This window comes from Tiliqua scincoides, chromosome 11 (assembly GCF_035046505.1).
Source record: "Tiliqua scincoides isolate rTilSci1 chromosome 11, rTilSci1.hap2, whole genome shotgun sequence".
NCBI classification, from domain to species: Eukaryota; Metazoa; Chordata; class Lepidosauria; order Squamata; family Scincidae; genus Tiliqua; species Tiliqua scincoides.
The window spans coordinates 9,676,080-9,697,589 of NC_089831.1; the positions used below are offsets into that span (position 1 = coordinate 9,676,080).

Consider the following 21,510-nt stretch of genomic DNA (forward strand, 5'->3'; position numbering starts at 1 on the left):
GGTTGCCAACCCTATAATTAAACTGATTACCCTTTGAGGAATTCAATAGGCTTACTGTTGCTGGACACTTTGAAAGTTAATATTCTGATTTCTAGAAGGCATTCAGGTAGAGAAACTAAAGCAGCATCAAAAGGGACCAGAAAGACCTTGCGCTCGCCGAGTTAGCAGGCCCTCATTTATCAAGCAAATCACATTAGGAACTAATCAGGTTTATCCCACCAAGTTTTCAACAAATATTACAGCTGGATGTTAGTCAAGGAAAGGCGGCCAAAAACTATCCAACAATTGAAATCATCATTTATTTCTTGCAGATTCTTTTTTTACTGGGCAGGGCTGGGAAAGATGGGTAGCCAGGGGCATAACATATCGCACCATTGCCCAGGACGGTGACTTCCTGACGTCACATGTCATGACGTGTCATTGCATGCCATAAGAACAGCCCTGCCAAACCATGCCATAGGCCCATCTAGTCCAGCTTCCTGTATCTCACAGCGGTCCACCAAATGCTCCAGGGAGCACACAAGACAACAAGAGGCCTGCATCCTGGTGCCCTACCTTGCACCTGGCATTCCGACATGACCCATTTCTAAATCAGGAGGTTGCACATACACATCATGGCTTGTAAGCCGGGATGGACTTTTCCTCCAGAAATTTATCCAATCCCCTTTTAAAGGCATCTAGGCAAGATGCCATCACCACATCCTGTGGCAAGGAGTTCCACAGAACAACTACATGCTGAGTGATGTCATTGCCCCGGGTTCTCTCCAGAGGGCACACCCCATTCTGTGAAGGCTTGGAGTCTTGGCCAGAACAGGTCACACAAAGCCAGCAGCGCCCTAACCTTGGGGAGACCCCGGAGGTGACTGGGCGGACCCTGGAACAGTCATGCTCCCCCCCCAGCACAGCACCTGGGGCACATGCCCCTGAGGTTCTGCCCAATGTAAATCCTTGGGGGCAGCACCAGGGCACTGGCAGCGGAGGGGAGGCAGTCCGCAACAGGTATATGCCCGGGGCTCAAAGCAACTCAAGGGCCTCATCATGAACAGACCCACTCATGTGAAAAATATATATTCTTGACTTAAAATGTGAGATTGTGCTGTGACTCTATTTTCTTATGTCTGTGTTCACGTCACGCACAGAGTAGCTTCAGTCTGCTGTGATTGGTGCAGCCAGCAATGGGCTTGTGTTGGGGGGGGGGTCTGCAATAATATATGGGATTCACAGCTATCACTGCAGTACAAAAGATCTCTCATTCACTGCCACCACCTGATCTTTGCTGCCCCCTGCTAAGTCTCCCCATTGGACCCTGGGCTCCTGGCTGGTTCACTGGGCAATTGGGCAGCAAGATTTATAAAATGGCACTGGAGGGAGATGATCTACCGATGCTGGTGGCCCTCCATAAGTGCTTGGTAAGCATGTCCTATAGACCTCTGGCCTCCTGGGGCTGGTGGAATAGAAGCAGCTTTGGGACAGGCTAAAGACAAGTGGGGGCATGGATTTCTTCCTGGTCCAAGTCCCACCAGTGGAGAACTCCTAGATCCTGATCCTTGCCTAATTCATACCCCCTTTATAATCATATTAGGACAGGTAAAAATACTACCTGCTCTTTTATGATAGTGGTACCCACCAATTTTATTTATTTTGTCACATTTTTTTATGGCCACCCTTGCTCCAAAGAGCTCAGGGTGGTGCACATGCTTCCTTCCCTCCTGTTGTCCTCACAACGACCCTGTGAGGTAGGTTATTCTGAGAGCTAGTGACTGGCTCAAGGTCACCCAAGAAGGTTTATGGCTGAGCGATGATTTGAACCTGGATTTTCCAGGTCCTGGAAACCTGGAAAGACCTGGATTTTCCCAGCAGGAGCAACAACAGCTGCTGAATACAAGCGAGTGGTATCAGATGAACACTGCTGAGTGAGTGTTAGACAAAGTTTTTGCCATCAGTGAAATGTAAAACAAAGCTGATTTAATGATCACAAAGGACTGGGGGGGGGGGGAGAGCACATAGTTACCGATGCTGTTTCATATAAATCAAGCCCATAATTATGCAGCAGTTAATTCCCATATAATTTGCCACCTGCCAATTGTTAATCAAAAGAAGAATGTTTTTGTGCAGGAGTGTCTTGACCTTGAAAATGTATGCGGCATTGCAGTGCATTCTGGGTGGTGCTGCCCTTCCACACAATCTGTGTTTTGCCCATAGAGCCAATTTTGATTTACGCCTACCCGTAGCTTATTATAACTGAAAACGGGGGTTTTCAAACTTGGCTATGGTTGGCCTTCCTAAACGAAGAAGATTTTTTTTTTCCCCCACTGGAAAAAATGCAATGGTGAGCAAAAAAAGAAAGTTGCAGGCTAATCATTCTATGATTAACAAAATTGTTGATTAATAGCAAGTCCTAACATTGATGTGACTCTATGTTCGATTACTGTAACATGCCCTTTGTGGGGCTGCCCTTGAAGACCACCTGGGAACTTCAGCTGGTACAAATTGCAATACAAAAGGCTAAATGAGCACATCACAACACCACTTCAGCTGCTTTGATGGACCCAGTTGCTGCTGGCTACAAGTCTGTCTAGGGCGGCCCCTACCTTCAGCTCCCGTGGGCTGACCCAGGGAGCTGGAGCTGGAAACCAGCCTCACTACCTGGCGATCCAGCCTTGGCAGCCTGCCTGCAGTTGCCAACTTGGAGCAGCCCCCCTCAGCAGTCCGCCTGAAGCAGTGGTGTAGCTGCTGCTTGCTGGGACAAGCTCTGTTGACTGCCTTGGCCAACACCCAATGTGGTGACCACTTCCAAGTTCGCCATAAGGTGCCTGGGCTGAAAGCAGCAAACCACCACCCCCCCCACACACACACCACAGCCAGTTTGTTGGCTGCAAACAACAACAACAGTATTCATATACCGCTTTTCAACAAAAAGTTCACAAAGCGGTTTACAGAGAAAATCAAATATCTAATGGCTCCCTGTCCCAAAAGGGCTCACAATCTAAAAAGATGCAATACCAGCAGACAGCCACTAGAAAAGACACTGCTGGGGTGAGGTGGGCCAGGTACTCTCCCCCTGCTAAATAAAAGAGGAGCATCCACTTGAAAAAGCACCTCTTAACCAGTTAGCAGGGGTTAAGACATGCAGTCACAGCCTCAACTTCAGCCTGTAGGTATCACCTGTAGGTTATCCATGACCTGTAGGTTATCCATGACCCACACAAGTAACAGCTCAGGAGAAGGAAGCTGGGTGATTTAACCCCCTCTTCCTGGCCATGTCTGAGTCCTTAAACAAAATGCTGAATGTTAAATGCTGACATGGAGTTCAGGTGAGATAGGAAAATGCTTGATGATGTCACTTTCGGCCATAACATCACTTCCAGGTTATTGATATCACTTCCAGTGTGTCCCAACAGATTGTCATTCTAGAAGGTGGGTCCTGATGCTAAGAAGTTTGAGAAACACTGTCCTATTCCCATTCTCTGTTCTGCACTATGCCTGCCACATGTGACCAGCTTGGGTAATAAAAAAAACCACTTCACTTGTGACAGACGGGTAGATGGCCAAAAAGCACTTTAGCTATAGATCAGGGGTGTCCAAACTTTTTGGCAGGTGTCCAAACCTTTTGGCCACATCATCTCTCTGACACTGTGTCGGGGACCTGGGGGAAAAATAATTAATTTACATTTAAAATTTGAATAAATTTACATAAGTTTACATGAATGAATATGTTAAAGATGAACTTATTTGAATGAATGAAGGTCTTGCAATAGCTCAAGGCCTATAAAAGGCCTTGCACAAAGCAAGCCTGGCCTTTCCTTTGCTGCCGCTACTGCATCACAGTTGTGAAACAGCAAGCAGTGGAGGGAGCCCTCATCCCACAGCTCATGCGAGAGGTCAAACAGTTGCTCTCACGCTGAGAGCAGTTGTGTCGGGCCAGTGCGGGCTCCAACAAATCTCTGGAGGGCCAGAGGCTCATTGGAGACTGGGGGCTTCCTGAGGGCTGCATTGAGAGGCTTCAAGGGCCGCATGTGGCCCCAGGGCCGGGGTTTGGGCACCCCTGCTATAGACAATCAGATGCAAAGCAAAAAAAAAAATCCCTACCCAGCCCCTGAAAGTGACCAACCTGGAGTCCACTGCAGGCTTGAACCGACCAGATAGAACACTGAGAATGAAGCAAGCCAAATGGCTGTCTGAGGCCCACCCTCAAGCATCCCAATATCTAATCAGGTGCTAAAATTGCAGCTGAGCCTCATGCACTGGGCAGGACCTGGGGCACAGCTGCCCCCAGTGGTGGATCTCCCCTCGAGGTGCCCTGGGGCAAAAGCCCATGAAGCTGCCCCCCCCCACATGAAGCCACTCCATCCCCCAATTCACCTGGAGCAACATGGAGCTTCATACAGCTCCAGGACCAATCAGAGAAGCCATCTGAGGCTTCCTCGAGGTCTCAAACTGTGCTTCCATCAAACCAGAAGGACAGTTTCCGACTGTGCCGGGAGCCTCATTAAGGCTTCCCACGTGGTCCTGGAAGTGCGCCGATTCCACACCTGGGATATTTGCCCTGTTCGGTGAATGAGAGGTTCGCTACCGGCTGCCCCTACCTCAATCCATGAGGTGGAGGAGAGATATTGTGACTAGGCCTTCAGTCGCTTTTACTGCTCCCCATTATGCACTCTTGTGTGACAGCAGAAAGGATGTCTTACTCGCTAAATTCCATTTCCATAACTGTTCTGGCGATAGTGAGACCTCTGGGGGATTGAAGCAAATCAAAGCTTATAAGACGGGCTTCAGCTAAGGAGGAAAGAAGGAGAGGGGGGGAAAAAACTGGGGAAACTTCTTGCAAATACAGGCGTGCGCTGCTTAACAACCGTTCGCTTAATGATGGACCATATATATGTTGGTGTTCAAAGCACAATAAAGATGCTCTTAATGAGGCAATGCGGCTCCCATAGTCTGCAGCAGAATGTCTGTTTACACAACAGAGAGGCTCTTAATGCAAAGAGGCAGTCTATCTCCAGTAGCCTGAGAAGCCAGTTAGTGTCTGTAGGGAGTGTCTGTTTACACAACAGACAACAGATTGAACTGAATGTTCACTTAATGACCTAATCGCATAACAACCAGGATCGGAGAACGTATCCCCCGTCGTTAAACGGTGCACACCTGTAATCACAAAAGAGACCTTTCTTAGAACTTGCCAAGAGACCAGTCATTTTAACTGAAGCCTGCTGGCAGGATTAAGTTATCCCATCCCCATGCGCTGCAGACAGCTTTGCCCTACACAAATCCTGGGTTCTTGAAGGGGGGGGGAATGTTTTCTAGAGTGAGCAAGCTGTCATGTTGTGTGATCACACAGTGAGAAAAATAAAAAAGAAGAGAGAAACAAAAACGACCCAGCCCAGGAACTTTTTTTCAAAGAATTCTCCACAAAATCCTGGCTTCTGGCTAAGGAAGAGTTCAATAACAGAGCTGTATTTGATGAATCCAAAGCATTATGGGTGAAGTGAAATAGAGTTTGCTCTCAGAGATAGTACTGTACACTTTTTTTCCCCTTTCTTCGGGTATGTTCTTTTTTCTCTCTTTCTCTTGCAGCTTGTAAAGAGAGGGAAACAGTGGGTAACCATTGGTGGAGAGTCCTGCAGGCGTCCGTGAGATGAAGGCTGAGCAAAAGGAGGTGAAATTGTATGATGAAAAGTTGTCCCGATTACAACCTGGGTCACTACAAGCCCTCCTAATGCCCGAAGGCAGAACCACAAATATCTTTTTTTTTATTATAATGTTTTTATTTGTTTATTACAGATACAGGTAAGGAAAATTGGGTAGACTTAGGTGTTAGGACTACATAGGCAGAACCGCAAATATCACGCAGGGTGCAATCCTAACCCACTTTCCAGCACCGACATAAGGGCAATGCATCTCCAAGGTAAGGGAACAAACATTCCCTTCCCTTGTGGAGGCCTCCGTGAGTGCCACCCAACTGCAGGATGCATCACATGCCCCACTGGCACAGCTAGGTCAGTGCTGGGAAATTGGTTAGGATTTGGACGCCGGTTAAGTCGCTCCTCCTTCCACACTCTGAGTTCAAAAAGGAAAAGAGAAGAAATGTAGAAGCGCAGAGAATGTTGAGCTAGAGCAGTGTTTCTCCGACTGTGGCTAGGGACTCACTAGGTGGGTCGCAAGCCCATTTCAGGTGGGTCCCCATTCATTTCAATATTTTATTTTTTAATATATTAGGCTTGATGCTACCTGGTAAGTGACTGCATTTGGGGAAATGTCACAGATCAATATGTTTAACAGGTTATTATGAAGGTGCTTTTAACAATGATAGTCACTGGGACGTATTCCTGGGTAATTGTGGGTAGGATTGCAACCTAGAATTGTTAAAAATTTTCCTGCTTGATGTTGTCACTTCCGCTCATGACATCACTTCTGATGGGTCCGGACAGATTCTCATTCTAAAAAGTAGGTCGTGGGGCTAAAGGTGTGAGCACCAATGAGCTAGAGCAGGGGTGCCCAAACCCTGGCCCTGGGGCCACTTGCGTCCCTCAAGGCCTCCCAATGTGGCCCTCAGGGAGCCCCCAGTCTCCAATGAGCCTGTGGCCCTCCGGAGATTTGTTGGAGCCTACACTGGCCCGACGCAACTGCTCTCAGCATGAAGGTGACTGTTTGACCTCTCGCATGAGCTGTGGGATGAGGGCTCCTTCCACTGCTTGCTGTTTCACATCTGTGATGCAGCAGCGGCAGCAAAGGAAAGGCCAGCCTTGCTTTGTGCACGGCCTTTTATAGGCCCTAAGCTATTGCAAGACCTTCTTTCATTCATATAAGTTCATCTTTAATATATTCATTTATGTAAACTTATGTAAATGTATTCAAATTTTAAATGTAAATTAATTCTTTTTTTCGCCAGCTCCTGACACAGTGTCAGGGAGATGATGTGGCCCTCCTGCCAAAAACTTTGGACACCCCTGAGCTAGAGTATCTCCAATACTCTTGTTCAGGGCCACGACCCAACCCACTCCCCACCAAGGGTCACAATGCTGCTAGCCAGAATGACTTACAGTGGGCCCCCAGAAGTCTATTCTAGGTTGTGCTGGGTCTGCAACCCTCTCTATTGGCCTCTGTGGGCCACAGAATGGTTCACAGATGCATCCAGAAGTGACTTCTGGTCAAACTGAAAGTTTCTTCCAAAAACCGGAATTCTCTTCCAGATGCCTCTGCAGGCCATTCTGAGGACCACGGAGTCCAGTGGAGTGGGCTGTGGGCCCAGTTGAACCCAGAAGAGGCCTCCAGGGGGTCCTAGTAAGTCATTCCAGCCAGCAGCATAGCTTGGCGGGCATCTGGAATGGCTACTATTCAGAGCCAAAGAGCAGGTGGAAGGACTCAACTCCCGACCCACCGATGGGTCGTGACCAACACTTTTGGGAACCACTGCTGTAGTCATCGAATCTCCTCCACACTTCCTCTTTGGCACCAGTCCCCTCTTTTTTTTCAAATACAGGGAGCTGGAGGAGGAATGCAGTGTGGGTAGGGGACCACTGCTATTTCCCCAACAGTCTGCCTAATGAATGGGTCGACCCCCACCACACCTTTTTTTTCTGGCAAGATGACTAGCCACCTTGCAGCGGACCTCAGACAAGGGGAGTCCTAACTGAAATGGGGATAAATCTAGGCTACCGCAGAATGATTTTGAAAAGCCTAATGTTGATAATCATCATTTTTCTACCCCTTGCAGGTGTCGGAGGCTCAGTTATTAATCCAAAATGCTCTGAGCTCTTAGGATGTAAAGAGCATCAGAGCATGGAAAAATATTTATGAAGCCTCCTGTGCTGGGGAAATGAGTTCACATCTTGATCAGACAGGCTTCAAATATCTTCACATTGTGCCCCATGAATTACAGCCTTCCTAAAAAGAAAACCTAAATTGAATGCTGACGCTTTTGGGGGGTGGGTGGGATAAAATAAAGGGACATTCATTAGGTGAGCTTCAGTCTTCCAACTGCATTTTGTGCATCCACCCGATAGACAACGGGTCAATGCGGCGCACTGAACAGATTTGAAGAGAACCTGTGATCAAACATGGGCCATGTGGCCTACCAGCCAAGCGTGGCAGCCTACTGGAGATGTGATAGATGTCCTCATTTTGCTGTCTGCTGGGGCTAGAAGCCTGGGGGGGGGGCACAATTGGCAGGTTGCAATTCAAGACAAGCATGTGGAGTTCAACTTTGCAGGTCACACATTGTCACGCAGTATGTCTATTTACGGGGACGGTTGGTGCCAATATCTCCAAGAAAGGCAGCTAGCGTGCCTGTATGGCACGCTGGCAATGATTGCCAGGCTTGACCCCCCCTATCAGCCGGCAGCAGGGCTTTGCTGCCAGCGGATTGGCTGGCTGGCTGGCCTTAGGGGGCGGGACGACTGAGCCCAATCTGGCGCGCAGGCGCTAGACCTGGCTCAGTTCCGACATTTCAGGGTTCCTTCCCCAGGACAAAGCAGCGAGGACTGTCAACTGACAGCCAAATCCAATTTGTGCAGAATACCGGTGTAGCAGCCACGACACTGGCGTTAGGTGTCACAAATAAATAAAGCACGTGTGCAGCACTACATAAGAAGCATTGATGGGAAGGCCTATAGCAGTGGTTCCCAAACTGTGGGTCAGGGCCCACTGGTGGGTCACAACCTGATTTTTGGTGGGTCGCCAAAAGGTGATTGCAAGATCGGATCATTGCCTCAAGCCCTGAGGCTTTTCAAAAATCAGATACTGTAGCTGCTAATTACCCTGCAAAAAGCTCAGCTCCTGCAGTTTGCAAGATAGCTACTAATTGCCTTGCAAGGAGGTGAGCTCCTGAAATTTGCAAGCCCATGTAAATGTTTGAGGGTCTTTTTTTTCTGGTTATTATTACTTACAAATAAATAAATAAATATTATCTCTCTCTCTCTCTCTCTCTCTCTCTCTCTCTCTCTTTTAAATCTGGTAAACCTAAGTGGGTCCCAATAGAGTGTTGTTTAAAAAAAGTGGGTCCCGGTACTAAAAAGTTTGGAAACCACTGGTCTCGGATTGTCAACCATCATGTATAAAACAGTAAAATTTGAAGGAGTTAATAGTTGGTTGCCCTCCTCACAATACTAGGATACGTTAACAGAAAAATTCCCAAATAAGCACCTGCATTTAGGGGTTTCTAATTGTTGGGCGGGGTCAGGGGGGAGTGGAGGTCAATTGGATCACTTAAGATCACTAACAGTAAACCGTGCCGGTTCAGTGCTAGTGATGAGAGCCGGTGTAGGGGCTGAGACTGAACTGCGAATCAAGACTTCCCTGGTTTCAATCTCTTTCATAGACCCCCCGAGGTGCCATAGGTAAGTTGCCCCTTTGCAATATGGGAATCATTGTGACTTATTTTACAGGGTTTTTGTAAGGACTGCATTGAGACAATATATGTGAAACAAAATCCAAGCATATTCACATCAAGTCAAAACACAGGGCCAGCTTTAAACCAATTCCTCCCGATTGGGTCCTTGCGTCTAAGAGTCCCAGTTCACTAGGGTAAAAAAAATAGAATTAAATTAACACTCTTACTACAGCACTTCACAGTCACAAAAACAAGTGGTTTTGTAACCATTGACTCTTCAAAGGTCATCTGCACATTTTGATCGCTTACTTGCAGGCTGGCATTGAAGGTGCTCCATCTGAAGGCGTTTGGTCCATTAACTCGCATGCACTTTTTAAGCGCATGCTTTGATTGCTTTCCATTCGACCATAGAGATATAAAGTCTATTCATAAATTGTATTTATCTCTCAAAGACTCTATAGACTTTAGCTGTGAACCTGGGGGGAATAAATGTTCCCAGTTGGGCGCCGCAAGCTTCTAAGGCCAGCCCTGCCAAAAAAAACCTTACATGTAAATAGGACTCATAAGAGGGGGGTAATTTGTACCTGGGCATAAGGTCAAAAAGGGAGCCCAGGAGCCAAAGGAGGGGCCCCAGAAATTTCCCGGATCTTACATTTTCCAATCTCACCTGGATTCACAGCTGTTGTGGGATGCTGGCTGCACAACAGCAGCTTCTACCAAAAGCCATATATGCCGGGTCAAGGAATGAATACCTAACACACCTTAACACCGTGTCAAATCTGGGAGGAAACTGGTTTGCTACAGTACCTCTTTGGCTTGTGGATTTACTTACCATGAAGAAGTGTATAGGAGCTCAGGGACACAGCTGTGGGACTACAGCTGCTGTAGAAGTGAGATGGTTGGCAACCTTCAGTCTCGAAAGACTATGGTATAAGCCTACAGCACCCGGTATTCCCAGGCGGTCTCCCATCCAAGTACTAACCAGGCCTGACCCTGCTTAGCTTCTGAGATCATGGTATAAGCCTACAGCACCCGGTATTCCCAGGTGGTCTCCCATCCAAGTACTAACCAGGCCTGACCCTGCTTAGCTTCCGAGATCAGATGAGATCGGGCACGTGCAGGGTAACAGTTGCTGCACAAGTTGCTGCAGAAGTATGCTTTGGTCCATACTGGACACTTTCCATTCCAGTGTGAGCCTAAATACAATGATGCTAATTTTCTGCAGTGGTTTTCTATATTTAAAAGATTTTAGAGAGATTTAGGAGTGTGCTTGGTTGCCGTGTGGGTGAGTAGACCAGAGCCTCCTCAATGGGAAGCCTGGTAGACCTGGACTCCAAAGGTGTTCCTGGCTATCATAACCCTCTTCCCCTGCTCTGTTTCTTCTCCTCCCCTTTTCGGAAGGGCCCAAAAGAAACTGTGTAGCTCCTGATAAAATTCTTCTCAGAAGCCCTGTATGTAAAAAGCCTTTAGTATTTCTTAAATGAGACCCCCCACAGTTTTTATGCCTAGAATTATGGTGGTAGCTCTCTCTCTCTCTCTCTCTCTCTCTCTCTCTCTCTCTCTTTGGGTGGAAGCACTGAGTTAAACAAAACAAAAAGTTAAACACAAGCAATTAATCAATTGTGAATTAAACACAACCAAAAAAAAAAGGTTAATTTGAACGGGAAAGCCATGACAGTCTGGTGAATCATATGGGAACGGTTGTAAATCACCTCATCAGAACTCCCTCCTGATTGTCAATCATTTCAACTCACTGCAGTGTGAAATTGGCCTACCTTAGTGGTCATATGTACCCCATAAAACAAAACGAAGCCAGACTCTTAAAGTGGCATTAAACGCTTAAAGGAACATTTACGGTTTAAGATGCCCTGAGAGAGTCTGAAGCAGGCAACCATCTTCACACTCTCTTACTCCTGCTCCGCTTCCTCTTGGTTGGAAGTAGCATCTTTGGTTTTTAAGCAATCAAGATAATTTCAGGGCATCCCCCAAGTATCACAGCCTCGCTGTACTGGTGATGTTGCAAACAGCATACAAAGGCAGACCTAGCTATGGTCATCAAAACCATACAAGATCAAGCACATTATAAAGGTCATGTTTGAAAACAGAGTGCTCATGACTGCTCCCTACTACCTGAATTTTGCAGGTGACCTGAGAATAAAGAGTCAAGAAACTGACTTGGCATCATCCCCTTGATGATGATGTATATCATCATATATGTATATATATAAATATTTAAAAAAATTTAGCAAGTGGTGTCCTCTCCTTGATGATGATGTATATCATCTATATCTATATCTATATCTATATATATCTGTAGGCAACCTTCAGTCTCGAAAGACTATGGTATCGCGCTCTGAATGGTGGTTCTGGCACAGTGTCTAGTGTGGCTGAAAAGGCCAATTCAGGAGTGACAATCCCTTCCACACTGGGAGCAAGTGCAGTCTGTCCCTGGTCTGTCTCCCTGGCTATGGGCCTTCCTTCTTTGCCTCTTTGCCTCAGACTGTTGGCCAAGTGTCTCTTCAAACTGGGAAAGGCCATGCTGCACAGCCTGCCTCCAAGCGGGCCGCTCAGAGGCCAGGGTTTCCCACCTGTTGAGGTCCCACCTGTTGAGGTCCACTCCTAAGGCTTTCAGATTCCTCTTGCAGATGTCCTTGTATCGCAGCTGTGGTCTACCTGTAGGGCGCTTTCCTTGCACGAGTTCTCCATAGAGGAGATCCTTGGGATCCGGCCATCATCCATTCTCACGACATGACCGAGCCAACGCAGGCACCTCTCTTTCAGCAGTGCATACATGCTAGGGATTCCAGCATGTTCCAGGACTGTGTTGTTTGGAACTTTGTATATCGTATATCGTATATCGCACTGGCCCTGTGTGTGTCACCTGGTGTGGCCCACACTCCCCTAGTGACACCACTGCTTCACCCACCCACATGCTACAAGCATCATGGTGAAAGGATGTCTGCCTGCCTGATGCATCTCTACAAGGCACAGTGCTTCAAATGCCACCTAGGTCTAGGGAGCTTGGCAGACACTTTAATTCCTCCAAAGTTTTTAAGAGAAACTCCCTTCAAATGCAGACAATCCTGTATGAATGCATCCCTGGAAATGGAAGAAATTCAGTAGCTATTGGCTATTGTATTGTCTATTGATTTACAGAACTCAGTGCCACTAGATAAAGTAATAACATCAATTTTGATTATGCCCAATAGGAAAGCAAGTTGAGCTGGCATCTCATGCTGAAAATGGAGGGACAGAAGGAAACACTGAGAACAGCAGCTGCCAGTTACCTCAGATAGAGTTAATCTGAACAGAGGAGTGGGGGTGGATCATGTTTCATAAATATATTAATGCCCATCCCCAAAGCATCCTGATTTTTTAAGATATGTGCAGAGAAGAAAATGCATCCCTCAAAATGTTGAGCCAAAGGGACACTAGTCTGCATTGGCAGGCTCGGATATGCAAGAAAGACTGAGAAACTGGCAATCTCTCCCCCCAGGCTGAGGATCAAGGAAGTCCTTGCAATGTCTTAAGTCTACATGGAGAGGGAAGACAGGCCTGCAGGAGGAGTGACAGAGTCCACTGACAGAGCTCCATCAGCAGTACAAATCACTGCTCCTGCAGAATTCTGCCTGAATGCTTATATGACTATCAGGTGCCATTCAGGTGCCCACCTGGTGCCACCTTATAGTGATCCATCAGGCAGATATCCATCAGGTGTATCTCTAGCAAGTGATTGAGTATCTTGATCTGTTGAATTCCTGCCTGCACATGCCTCCCCAGCCTAATATTGAGTGCTCTAAGACAAAGTGTGGGCGCAGGGAGCCTAATTTGCCAAGCCAGCATGATATAAGAGACATCAGGCACAAGCCTAACCAAGTCTACTCTGAAGTAAGTCCTATTTTGTTCAGTGGGGCTTACTCTCAGGAAAGAGTGGTTAGGACTGCAGCCACACAGCATTTTACTGCTTCAGGCTAACCACCTTGATTCCCAGTTCCATATGCTTTTTGGAGCATAAGGGAGATTGGTAAGCACCTTAACACTTAACTCGTATTGATCCAAAGGGTTTCTTTTTACATATTTCAATTACTCCTGACCCCAGTGGCATCCTGGGTCGAGACTATACATGCCTAGAGTATGCTCATCTTCTACGTTATTTATGGGCAAGCTTCACCCTGCCATAATTGCTCCTAGAACTGTGCTGAAGTGAAGCACAGAAGGGGACTTTTCAGCATCTCATAACCCACTGGAGCCTGTCAAGCTGCATGAGAAGCAGGTGCTACAGGCCATCACTTTCCTCCCAGCAACCTGACACTGTCACTCATACCTCAAATGAATTGTTATGGGACAAGCTGGATGGCGTCAGTGCAGTATAGTGGTTAGAGCAGCCTTTCCCAAAGTGTGGATTGTGATGCACTGGTGGGTCACAAGCCATTCTGGAAGCATTGGGAGGGTCCCAGAGACTTCTTCTGGGCCACACCAGGCTGGCAACCCACTCTACTGGCCTCTATGGCTCTCAGAATGGTCCACAGAAGCCTCCAAAAGCCACTTCCAGTTATCAGAAACAACTTCTGTTTGCCTCCAAAAATTGGAAGTGGGCTTTAGAGGCTTCTGTGGGTCATTCTGAGGCCTGCTGAGGCCAGTAGTAGTTGCTGGCCCAACGTGACCCAGAAGAAGCCTCCGCGGCATCACCAGGAGTGTTACAACCCACCATGGATGGAGTAGGTCACAGCGCTGTTAATATTGGAAATGATTGGGTTAGAACAGGGGTGCCCAAACCCCGGCCTTGGGGCCACTTGCGGCCCTTGAGACCTCTCAATGCGGCCCTCAGGGAGCCCCCAGTCTCCAATGAGCCTCCGGCCCTCCGGATATTTGTTGGAGCCCACACTGGCCCGACACAACTACTCTCAGCGTGAGGGCGACTGTTTGACCTCTTGCGTGAGCTGTGGGATGTGGGCTCCCTCCACTGCTTGCTGTTTCACATCTGTGATGCAGTAGCAGCAGCAAAGGAAAGGACAGCCTGCTTTGTGAAAGGCCTTTTATAGGCCTTGATCTATTGCAAGACCTTCATTCATTCATATAAGTTCATCTTTAATATATTCATTTAATGTAAACTTATGTAAATTTATTCAAATTGTAAATGTAAATCAATTCTTTTTTTTTCCCCTGGCCCCCAACACAGTGTCAGAGAGACGATGTGGCCCTCCTGCCAAAAACTTTGGACACCCCTGGGGTTAGAGCGTTGGATTTGTACCAGGAAGACCTAGTTTGAAGTCCTTGTTCAGCCCTGAAGCCCTGGATAACCTTGGGACAGTCACCCTCTCTCAGCCTACCCAATCTCATGGAGTTGTTGAGAGGATGTGACCCACTATACACCATCCTGAGCTCCTTGCTGGGATAGGAAATACGAAACATTATAAACATTATCAATCTGATGCACCGTCGACAGGCCAAGTCTCTGTTGGCTTCATATCCCAATTTATCGGCCATCTCTGAGGCCAAGAGCATCTGTCACAACATTCGTTATTTGTTCGTTGCCCTAGTAAAGCTGCAGAGAAAAGGGCATCCAACATCAGCAAGGGATCACGGTGCCTTCTCTACACAGAAAATGCATGGGCATTTCAGATTCGAAAAGAAAGAAGAGCCAATCTCGAGTGGGCCAATTCATTTCAATATTTTATTTTTAATATATTAGACTTGATGCTACCATGGCATGTGACCGCATTTGGGGAAATGTTACAGACCTGTATTTTTAACAAGCTACTATGTATGTTCTGTTAACAATGACAGTAAATGGGACTTACTCTTGGGTAAGTGTGGGTAGGATTGCAGCCTAGGATAGTTAAAAATTTTCCAGCTTGATGATGTCACTTCCAGTCATGATATCACTTCTGGTGGGTCCTGACAGATTCTCGTTCTAAAAAGTGGGTCCTGGTGCTCAACGTGTGAGAAACCACTGTGCTAGCCTATGTGTCCTCTTACGTTTCCATTACAGCGGAAGCAAATGGATGAATGGAGGTAGACCACCCACCCCAGGCAGCAGATTGGTGAGACGTACCCACTTCTATCCACCCACTTGCCTCCACGTCTGCTGCTGCTCCCGCTCTCTGAATTGGAACAGGAAGTATGGAGGTGAGCTCCCTCCACCAACCTGCACCAGCTTGCATGAGCTTCATGGATGGGCCGGTCCTGACTGCAGGATGTTAGACAGAATCAACCTTAAGTTGGTTGCACATAAGTCAGACCAGGGGTCTACATTGCTCATTCACTGTCAACACAGACTGGCAACAGCAGTTCTCTAGGGTTCTTTCCCAGTTCTACCTGTAGATACCAGGGGTTTAAACAAGAACGTTTTGCATGGAGCTAAAAGTATAGTGGGGGAGAAAAGTGGGGAGGATAATAACTGGAAGGAGATGGGTAGGGTAACCCTTTCCCATCTTGGATGATAAATTACTCTTCTTCACAAGACCGCATTACCCCACAGAAGGGGCTATTTTTTTGCAGGGGGCGTTGACTGCAAGGCATCAATATGGTTGGCATTTTGCCCCACCCCTGAAGGACTGATTAGTGGAAAGGAGGCAGCACCCTGGAGTTGCCAGGGTGAGGGGGCAGGACTTCAGCCTGCAACAGGCACCCAGCAACTGGTACAAGGCATCAGCCCCTCCACTCACCCAAGGAGTTCAGCCTGGGATTAGCTGGACAAATTAAGAACCCAAGTAGGATTCTTAACATAAGAACGTAAGAACAGCCCCACTGGATCAGGCCATAAGCCCATCTAGTCCAGCTTCCTGTATCTCACAGCAGCCCACCAAATGCCCCAGGGAGCACACCAGATAACAAGAGACCTCATCCTGGTGCCTTCCCTTGCATCTGGCCTTCTGACATAGCCCATTTCTATAATCAGGAGGTTGTGCATACACATCATGGCTTGTACCCTGTAATGGATTTTTCCTATAGAAACTTGTCCAATCCCCTTTTAAAGGTGTCCAGGCCCAGATGCCATCACCACATCCTGTGGCAAAGAGTTCCACAGACCAACCACATGCTGAGTAAAGAAATATTTTCTCTTGTCTGTTCTGACTCTCCCAACACTCAATTTGAGTGGATGTCCCCTGGTTCTGGTGTTATATGAGAGTGTAAAGAGCATCTCCCTAGCCACTCTGTCCATCCCTGCGTAATTTTGTATGTCTCAATCATTCTTGACTCCTCTGTCTCATTGGGTCTGGTTGGGGAATTTTTTTTTTTTTTTTTTGCCTATTTCAGCCTGCCCAAGTGGGTTGATTGTTGCTTACAGGTGGTTATAGCTGGCAGGTTATGGGCTGGGCATTAGGATTAGCGATGGGTGTGCATTTTGAAGAAGTAGAGTGGGCAAGGGGAGGCTCAACCAGTCCCTGGAGACTTCTCCGTTCAGGGGTGCTAGCTGGGAACCCCTTCTCCATGGACTGTAAAGTCAACCTCAAAGGCTTGATGGCTTGAGGAGCGTGATGCAGACCAGATCCTCCTCAAGCCCCCTTTAAAGGAGTTGGTAACAAGAAGCTGCATTCACTGTTGGCACCATTCACTTGGAGTCAGGATGTGATGTCCACGGGGGAACAGAAGACAGTAACTGACTGGGAGGTGGAGTTTAGTTTGTTCGAAGACCACTGCGAGTCTTTGTATGGCCTGTTCCAACCTGATCTTGCCTATCCAGTGCCTTATTAGGGGTGTGTGGATGCAATGCTACCAGCACCTGCGGTGCCCAGTTTGTTCCTTATGTTCTCCTAAGTGTGGGATCTCTCTCCTTTCAGAGCTGTCATTCTTCCAGTGACTGAAACCACAAGGATCCTGCTGCTTTTTTTTTTTTTTTTTTTTACAGTTCCTTCTTTTGCTTGGCTTCCCACATACATCTATTTTTAGCAGGCTGGGCAGAGCCCTCAAAAAAGGCAACGCTTGTATACAGAGGCAAAGAATGCCAGGAATTTTTTTTTTTTTAAATCATGGTAATTAACCTCCCAGTCACTCTTGCACAGTTTCCCGAATTCTTCATTTATAAAAAAAAAATTTTGTGTGTGTGTGTGTGTGTGTGTGTGTGTGTGTTGTGTGTGTGTGTGTGTGTGTGTGTGTGTGTTGTTGATGCCTTTCTTGCAATATTGGTGAATTAAAACCTGTAGGGCAGTGGTTCTCACCCATTTAGCACTGGGACCCACTCTGTAGAATGAGAATCTTCCAGGACCCACTGGAAGTGATGTCATGACCAGAAGTGACATCATCAAGCAGGAAAATTTTTTTAACAAACCTAGGCTGCAGTCCTACCCACACTTAAGGAGGAAGACCCATTTACTATCACTGTTAAAAGAATATACATAGTAGCTTGCTAAAAGTACAGGTCTGTGACATTTCTCCAGATGCAGTCCCATACCAATCTATTAAAAGTAAAACATTGAAATGAACGGGGATCCACCTGAAATGGGTTCGTGACCCACCCAGTGGGTCCGATCCACAGTTTGAGAAACACGGCTGTCGGGTATTACAAGTGGTTCAAATGGGTACAAGTGGTTCAAATTACAAGTGGTTACAACTGGTTACAAGTGGTTCAAATCCCATCACAATCCTTAGGATTATGATCCAATTGGTTGAAAGACTAGGGTTAAAAGTGAAAGACTTTGCCTATCCCTCCCTCCTTCCCTGGTGTCATTGCAAAGAAATTTATGATTAAATACAGCACCCGGCTTGCCAAAGAGCATACGTTTTTACAGGGCACCATGTTCCCCCAAATTGCTTCTGACTACCTTTCTGACAGCTTGAAAGTGCGCGTTCGGAGCACTGAGGAGACAAGCAGACACACGGAGGTGCTTGTCAGCATTTTGCTTTCGTTGGGCAAAGTAGAAAGCAATCTCAAATTAAGTGACAACAAGGTGTGTAAGGAAAGGAATGGGAAGGGGGAACAATGAACATCAGAACAGCCCCGCTGGATCAGGCCATAGGCCCATCTAGTCCAGCTTCCTGTATCTCACAGCAGCCCACCAAATGCCCCAGGGGAGCACACCAGATAACAAGAGACCTGCAAGGCTTCCTGGGAATTGTAGTTAAGAACATAAGAACAGCCCCGCTGGATCAGGCCATAGGCCCATCTAGTCCAGCTTCCTGTATCTCACAGCGGTCCAAACGCCCCAGGGAGCACACCAGATAACAAGAGACCTGCAAGGCTTCCTGGGAATTGTAGTTAAGAACATAAGAACAGCCCCGCTGGATCAGGCCATAGGCCCATCTAGTCCAGCTTCCTGTATCTCACAGCGGCCCACCAAATGCCCCAGGGAGCACACCAGATCACAAGAGACCTGCAAGGCTTCCTGGGAATTGTAGTTAAGAACATAAGAACAGCCCCACTGGATCAGGCCATAGGCCCATCTAGTCCAGCTTCCTGTATCTCACAGCGGCCCACCAAATGCCCCAGGGAGCACACAAGACAGCAAGAGACCTGCATCCTGGGGCCCTCCCTTGCATCCTGACATTAGTGACATGCTGGCATCACTAGGGTTTACATCACCCGGTGCAAGAAGCCAGCACGTCACTATGATGGACCCTCTCCCATGCAGTGGGTGGGGTGGCGCCCTGGGTGGTGGGCATGATGATGTACCAGTGCCCCGCCCCGAACTCATGCAAGGAAAGCGCCCTACAGGCAGACCACAGCTGCGATACAAGGACATCTGCAAGATGGATCTGAAGGCCTTAGGAGTGGACCTCAACAGGTGGGAAACCCTGGCCTCTGAGCGGCCCGCTTGGAGGCAGGCTCTGCAGCATGGCCTTTCCCAGTTTGAAGAGACACTTGGCCAACAGTCCTGAGGCTAAGAGGCAAAGAAGGAAGGCCCATAGCCAGGGAGACAGACCAGGGACAGACTGCACTTGCTCCCGGTGTGGAAGGGATTGTCACTCCCGGATTGGCCTTTTCAGCCACACTAGACGATGTTCCAAAACCACCTTTCAGAGCGCGATACCATAGTCTCTCGAGACTGAAGGTTGCCAACAACATTTCAACATGATTTGTCTCACTGCACTCTGCATGAAATTACACAACGAATGATATATAACATGATGGTATTATTCAAAAATACAAAGATGTTAAAATTTTTGGCCAGTAGTGGTGTTACCTCCCCCCCGTGCATGTCACAGTGCGGCCTTCACCCCCCCTTGTAATGCCACTGGGGGGATTAATGGCACAAAATCCTTGCCAACGACTTGATGGTAGAACACAGAGATTAAGCATTGGCCATGGATGCTTCTGAGATGGTCTTCCTCCAAGTTCCTTCCCAGCTACCAGAGCACCAAGAATCACCTGATGTTGTTTGTGAAGAGGAACAGGGCCTAGGTGAGGGGGGTAAAAGGGGTTATTTGTACCCAGTCCCAGGGTCAGAAAGGGGGCCGGGAGCCAAAGGAGGGGGCCCAGATAGTTCCTGGGATCTGACATTTTCCTATCTCATCTGAACTCACGGCCAGTGCATAATGCTGGGGCACAACCCTGTGCATGCAGTGTTAACTGCTGCTGCAAGCCATGCACACCAGGCCCAGGAAAGCATCCATGACCCTTAACAGAGTGTCAAATCTGGAGGAAACTGGCCTGCTCCAGTAGCTCTTTGGCTTGTGGATCCCATAACCATGACTGAGTGTATAGAAGCTCAGGGACTCAGCTGTGGGGCTACAGCTGCTGCAGAAGTTCATTTTCATCCATTCCAGCGTGAGCCTAAATTTGATTATGCTAATTTTCTGCAATCAATTTTCTATACTTGAGAGACTTAGGAGTGTGTTTGGTTTTCCAGATTACTTTATCCAGCTGCCAGTGCCCCATGTTCAGGTAGACCTGGGCTCTGCATCAAGAAGCCTAGTAGACCTGAGCTCCAAAGACTATTGTGTCTGTCAGCAACCTCCCCTGCCCTATTTTGCCCCCTGTTCTGCCTGCCCCCATTGCCCCCCTTCCTTTTGGGAAGGGGCCCAGAAGAAACTTTGTACCCCCTGCTAAAATTCCTCTCATAGGCCCTGAAGAGGAACCATACATTCTGAGTTCTCCATTGTCCCGATTATTTAGCCAGGGAGCCTCTCAAATAATCACACAATAATCACGCTGGTGTCGGCTCAGTGCCAGTCCGTGTTGAGTTAGCGCCAGGCAGGGTGGCTAGTGCCGGTGCGGGTGGAATGGAGGTGGGGAGGGGGCATTTCTGGGCGTGGAAGGCAGAACGGGGTGGGACAATCCTATGAGGGGCAGGATTAGTGGATGAGGCATTCCTCTCTCCCAAGCCTGGAAGCCCTACATGGGGTTTCTCAGACTTGCGCCAGCTAAACAGCTGGCGCAGATCTGAGTCGCCCTATTGGGCAGACTGGGGCTTGGAAAAAAATGTTCCCTTACCTCAAGGAGATCTCCAACCTGCTCCTAACCTAAGCTGGATACGGCACAGGCCACTCAGGCCCGGCGCACCAACACAGGTTAAGACTGAGCTGTGCGTCTCTTTGTGCCATTTTTTATTGTGAGTTTTGTACAATAAAATTATCTCATTATGGAGGTTATTATTTAATCCACAAATGTCAGTGTTTATTGCAAAATGTGACCCTTTGGGACAAAAATAAATAAAGGTGAATGTTTTCTTACCATGGAACAAAGACCGAATGGAAAACAGATCATCAGCTCAGATGTACATTCTTGCAATTAACTGTGTTTGCTTCCATAAATTGAGTTCTCAGTTTGTTTGGTTTTGTGTGTGTGTGTGTGTGTGTGTGTTTTGTGGACACTGCAATTTTTGCCACTGAACAAAATATATGCTAGCTGGATCTAGAATTCTAGCTGAATAACTGGTCATATTACATTTTTAAAAAGTGATTTGTAAAAGAAATAAACTGCGGATGACATTGTTCTTATTACGCTAGACCGGTGTTTCTCAAAATGTGGGTCAGGACCCACTAGGTGGGTCATGAGCTGATTTCAGGTGGGTCACGTAACACCTAGCTCAGCCACCATTCAAAATACAGAGCAGAAAATACAGGGTTCAGAGCTGCTGGACAGGGTGGGATCCTCTTGGGAGGGAGGCCTGGTGTTTTGCCCTGAATAGCTCGGAAGAGGAGACACTGGCAAAGGGGAAGGGCTGTATGGTTGGAGAAAGATCCAAGTCTGTTTTCTGCGTTGACTTCCGAGCTGGAATGTTCAAATACCAGGCTATGCA

General features: G+C 47.5%; 1 pseudogene; it reads right to left on the minus strand.

The window, feature by feature from the left end:
• Positions 1–10,348: 10,348 nt before the first annotated feature.
• On the minus strand, positions 10,349–10,468 carry LOC136662583 (5S ribosomal RNA; annotated as a pseudogene).
• Positions 10,469–21,510: the final 11,042 nt, after the last annotated feature.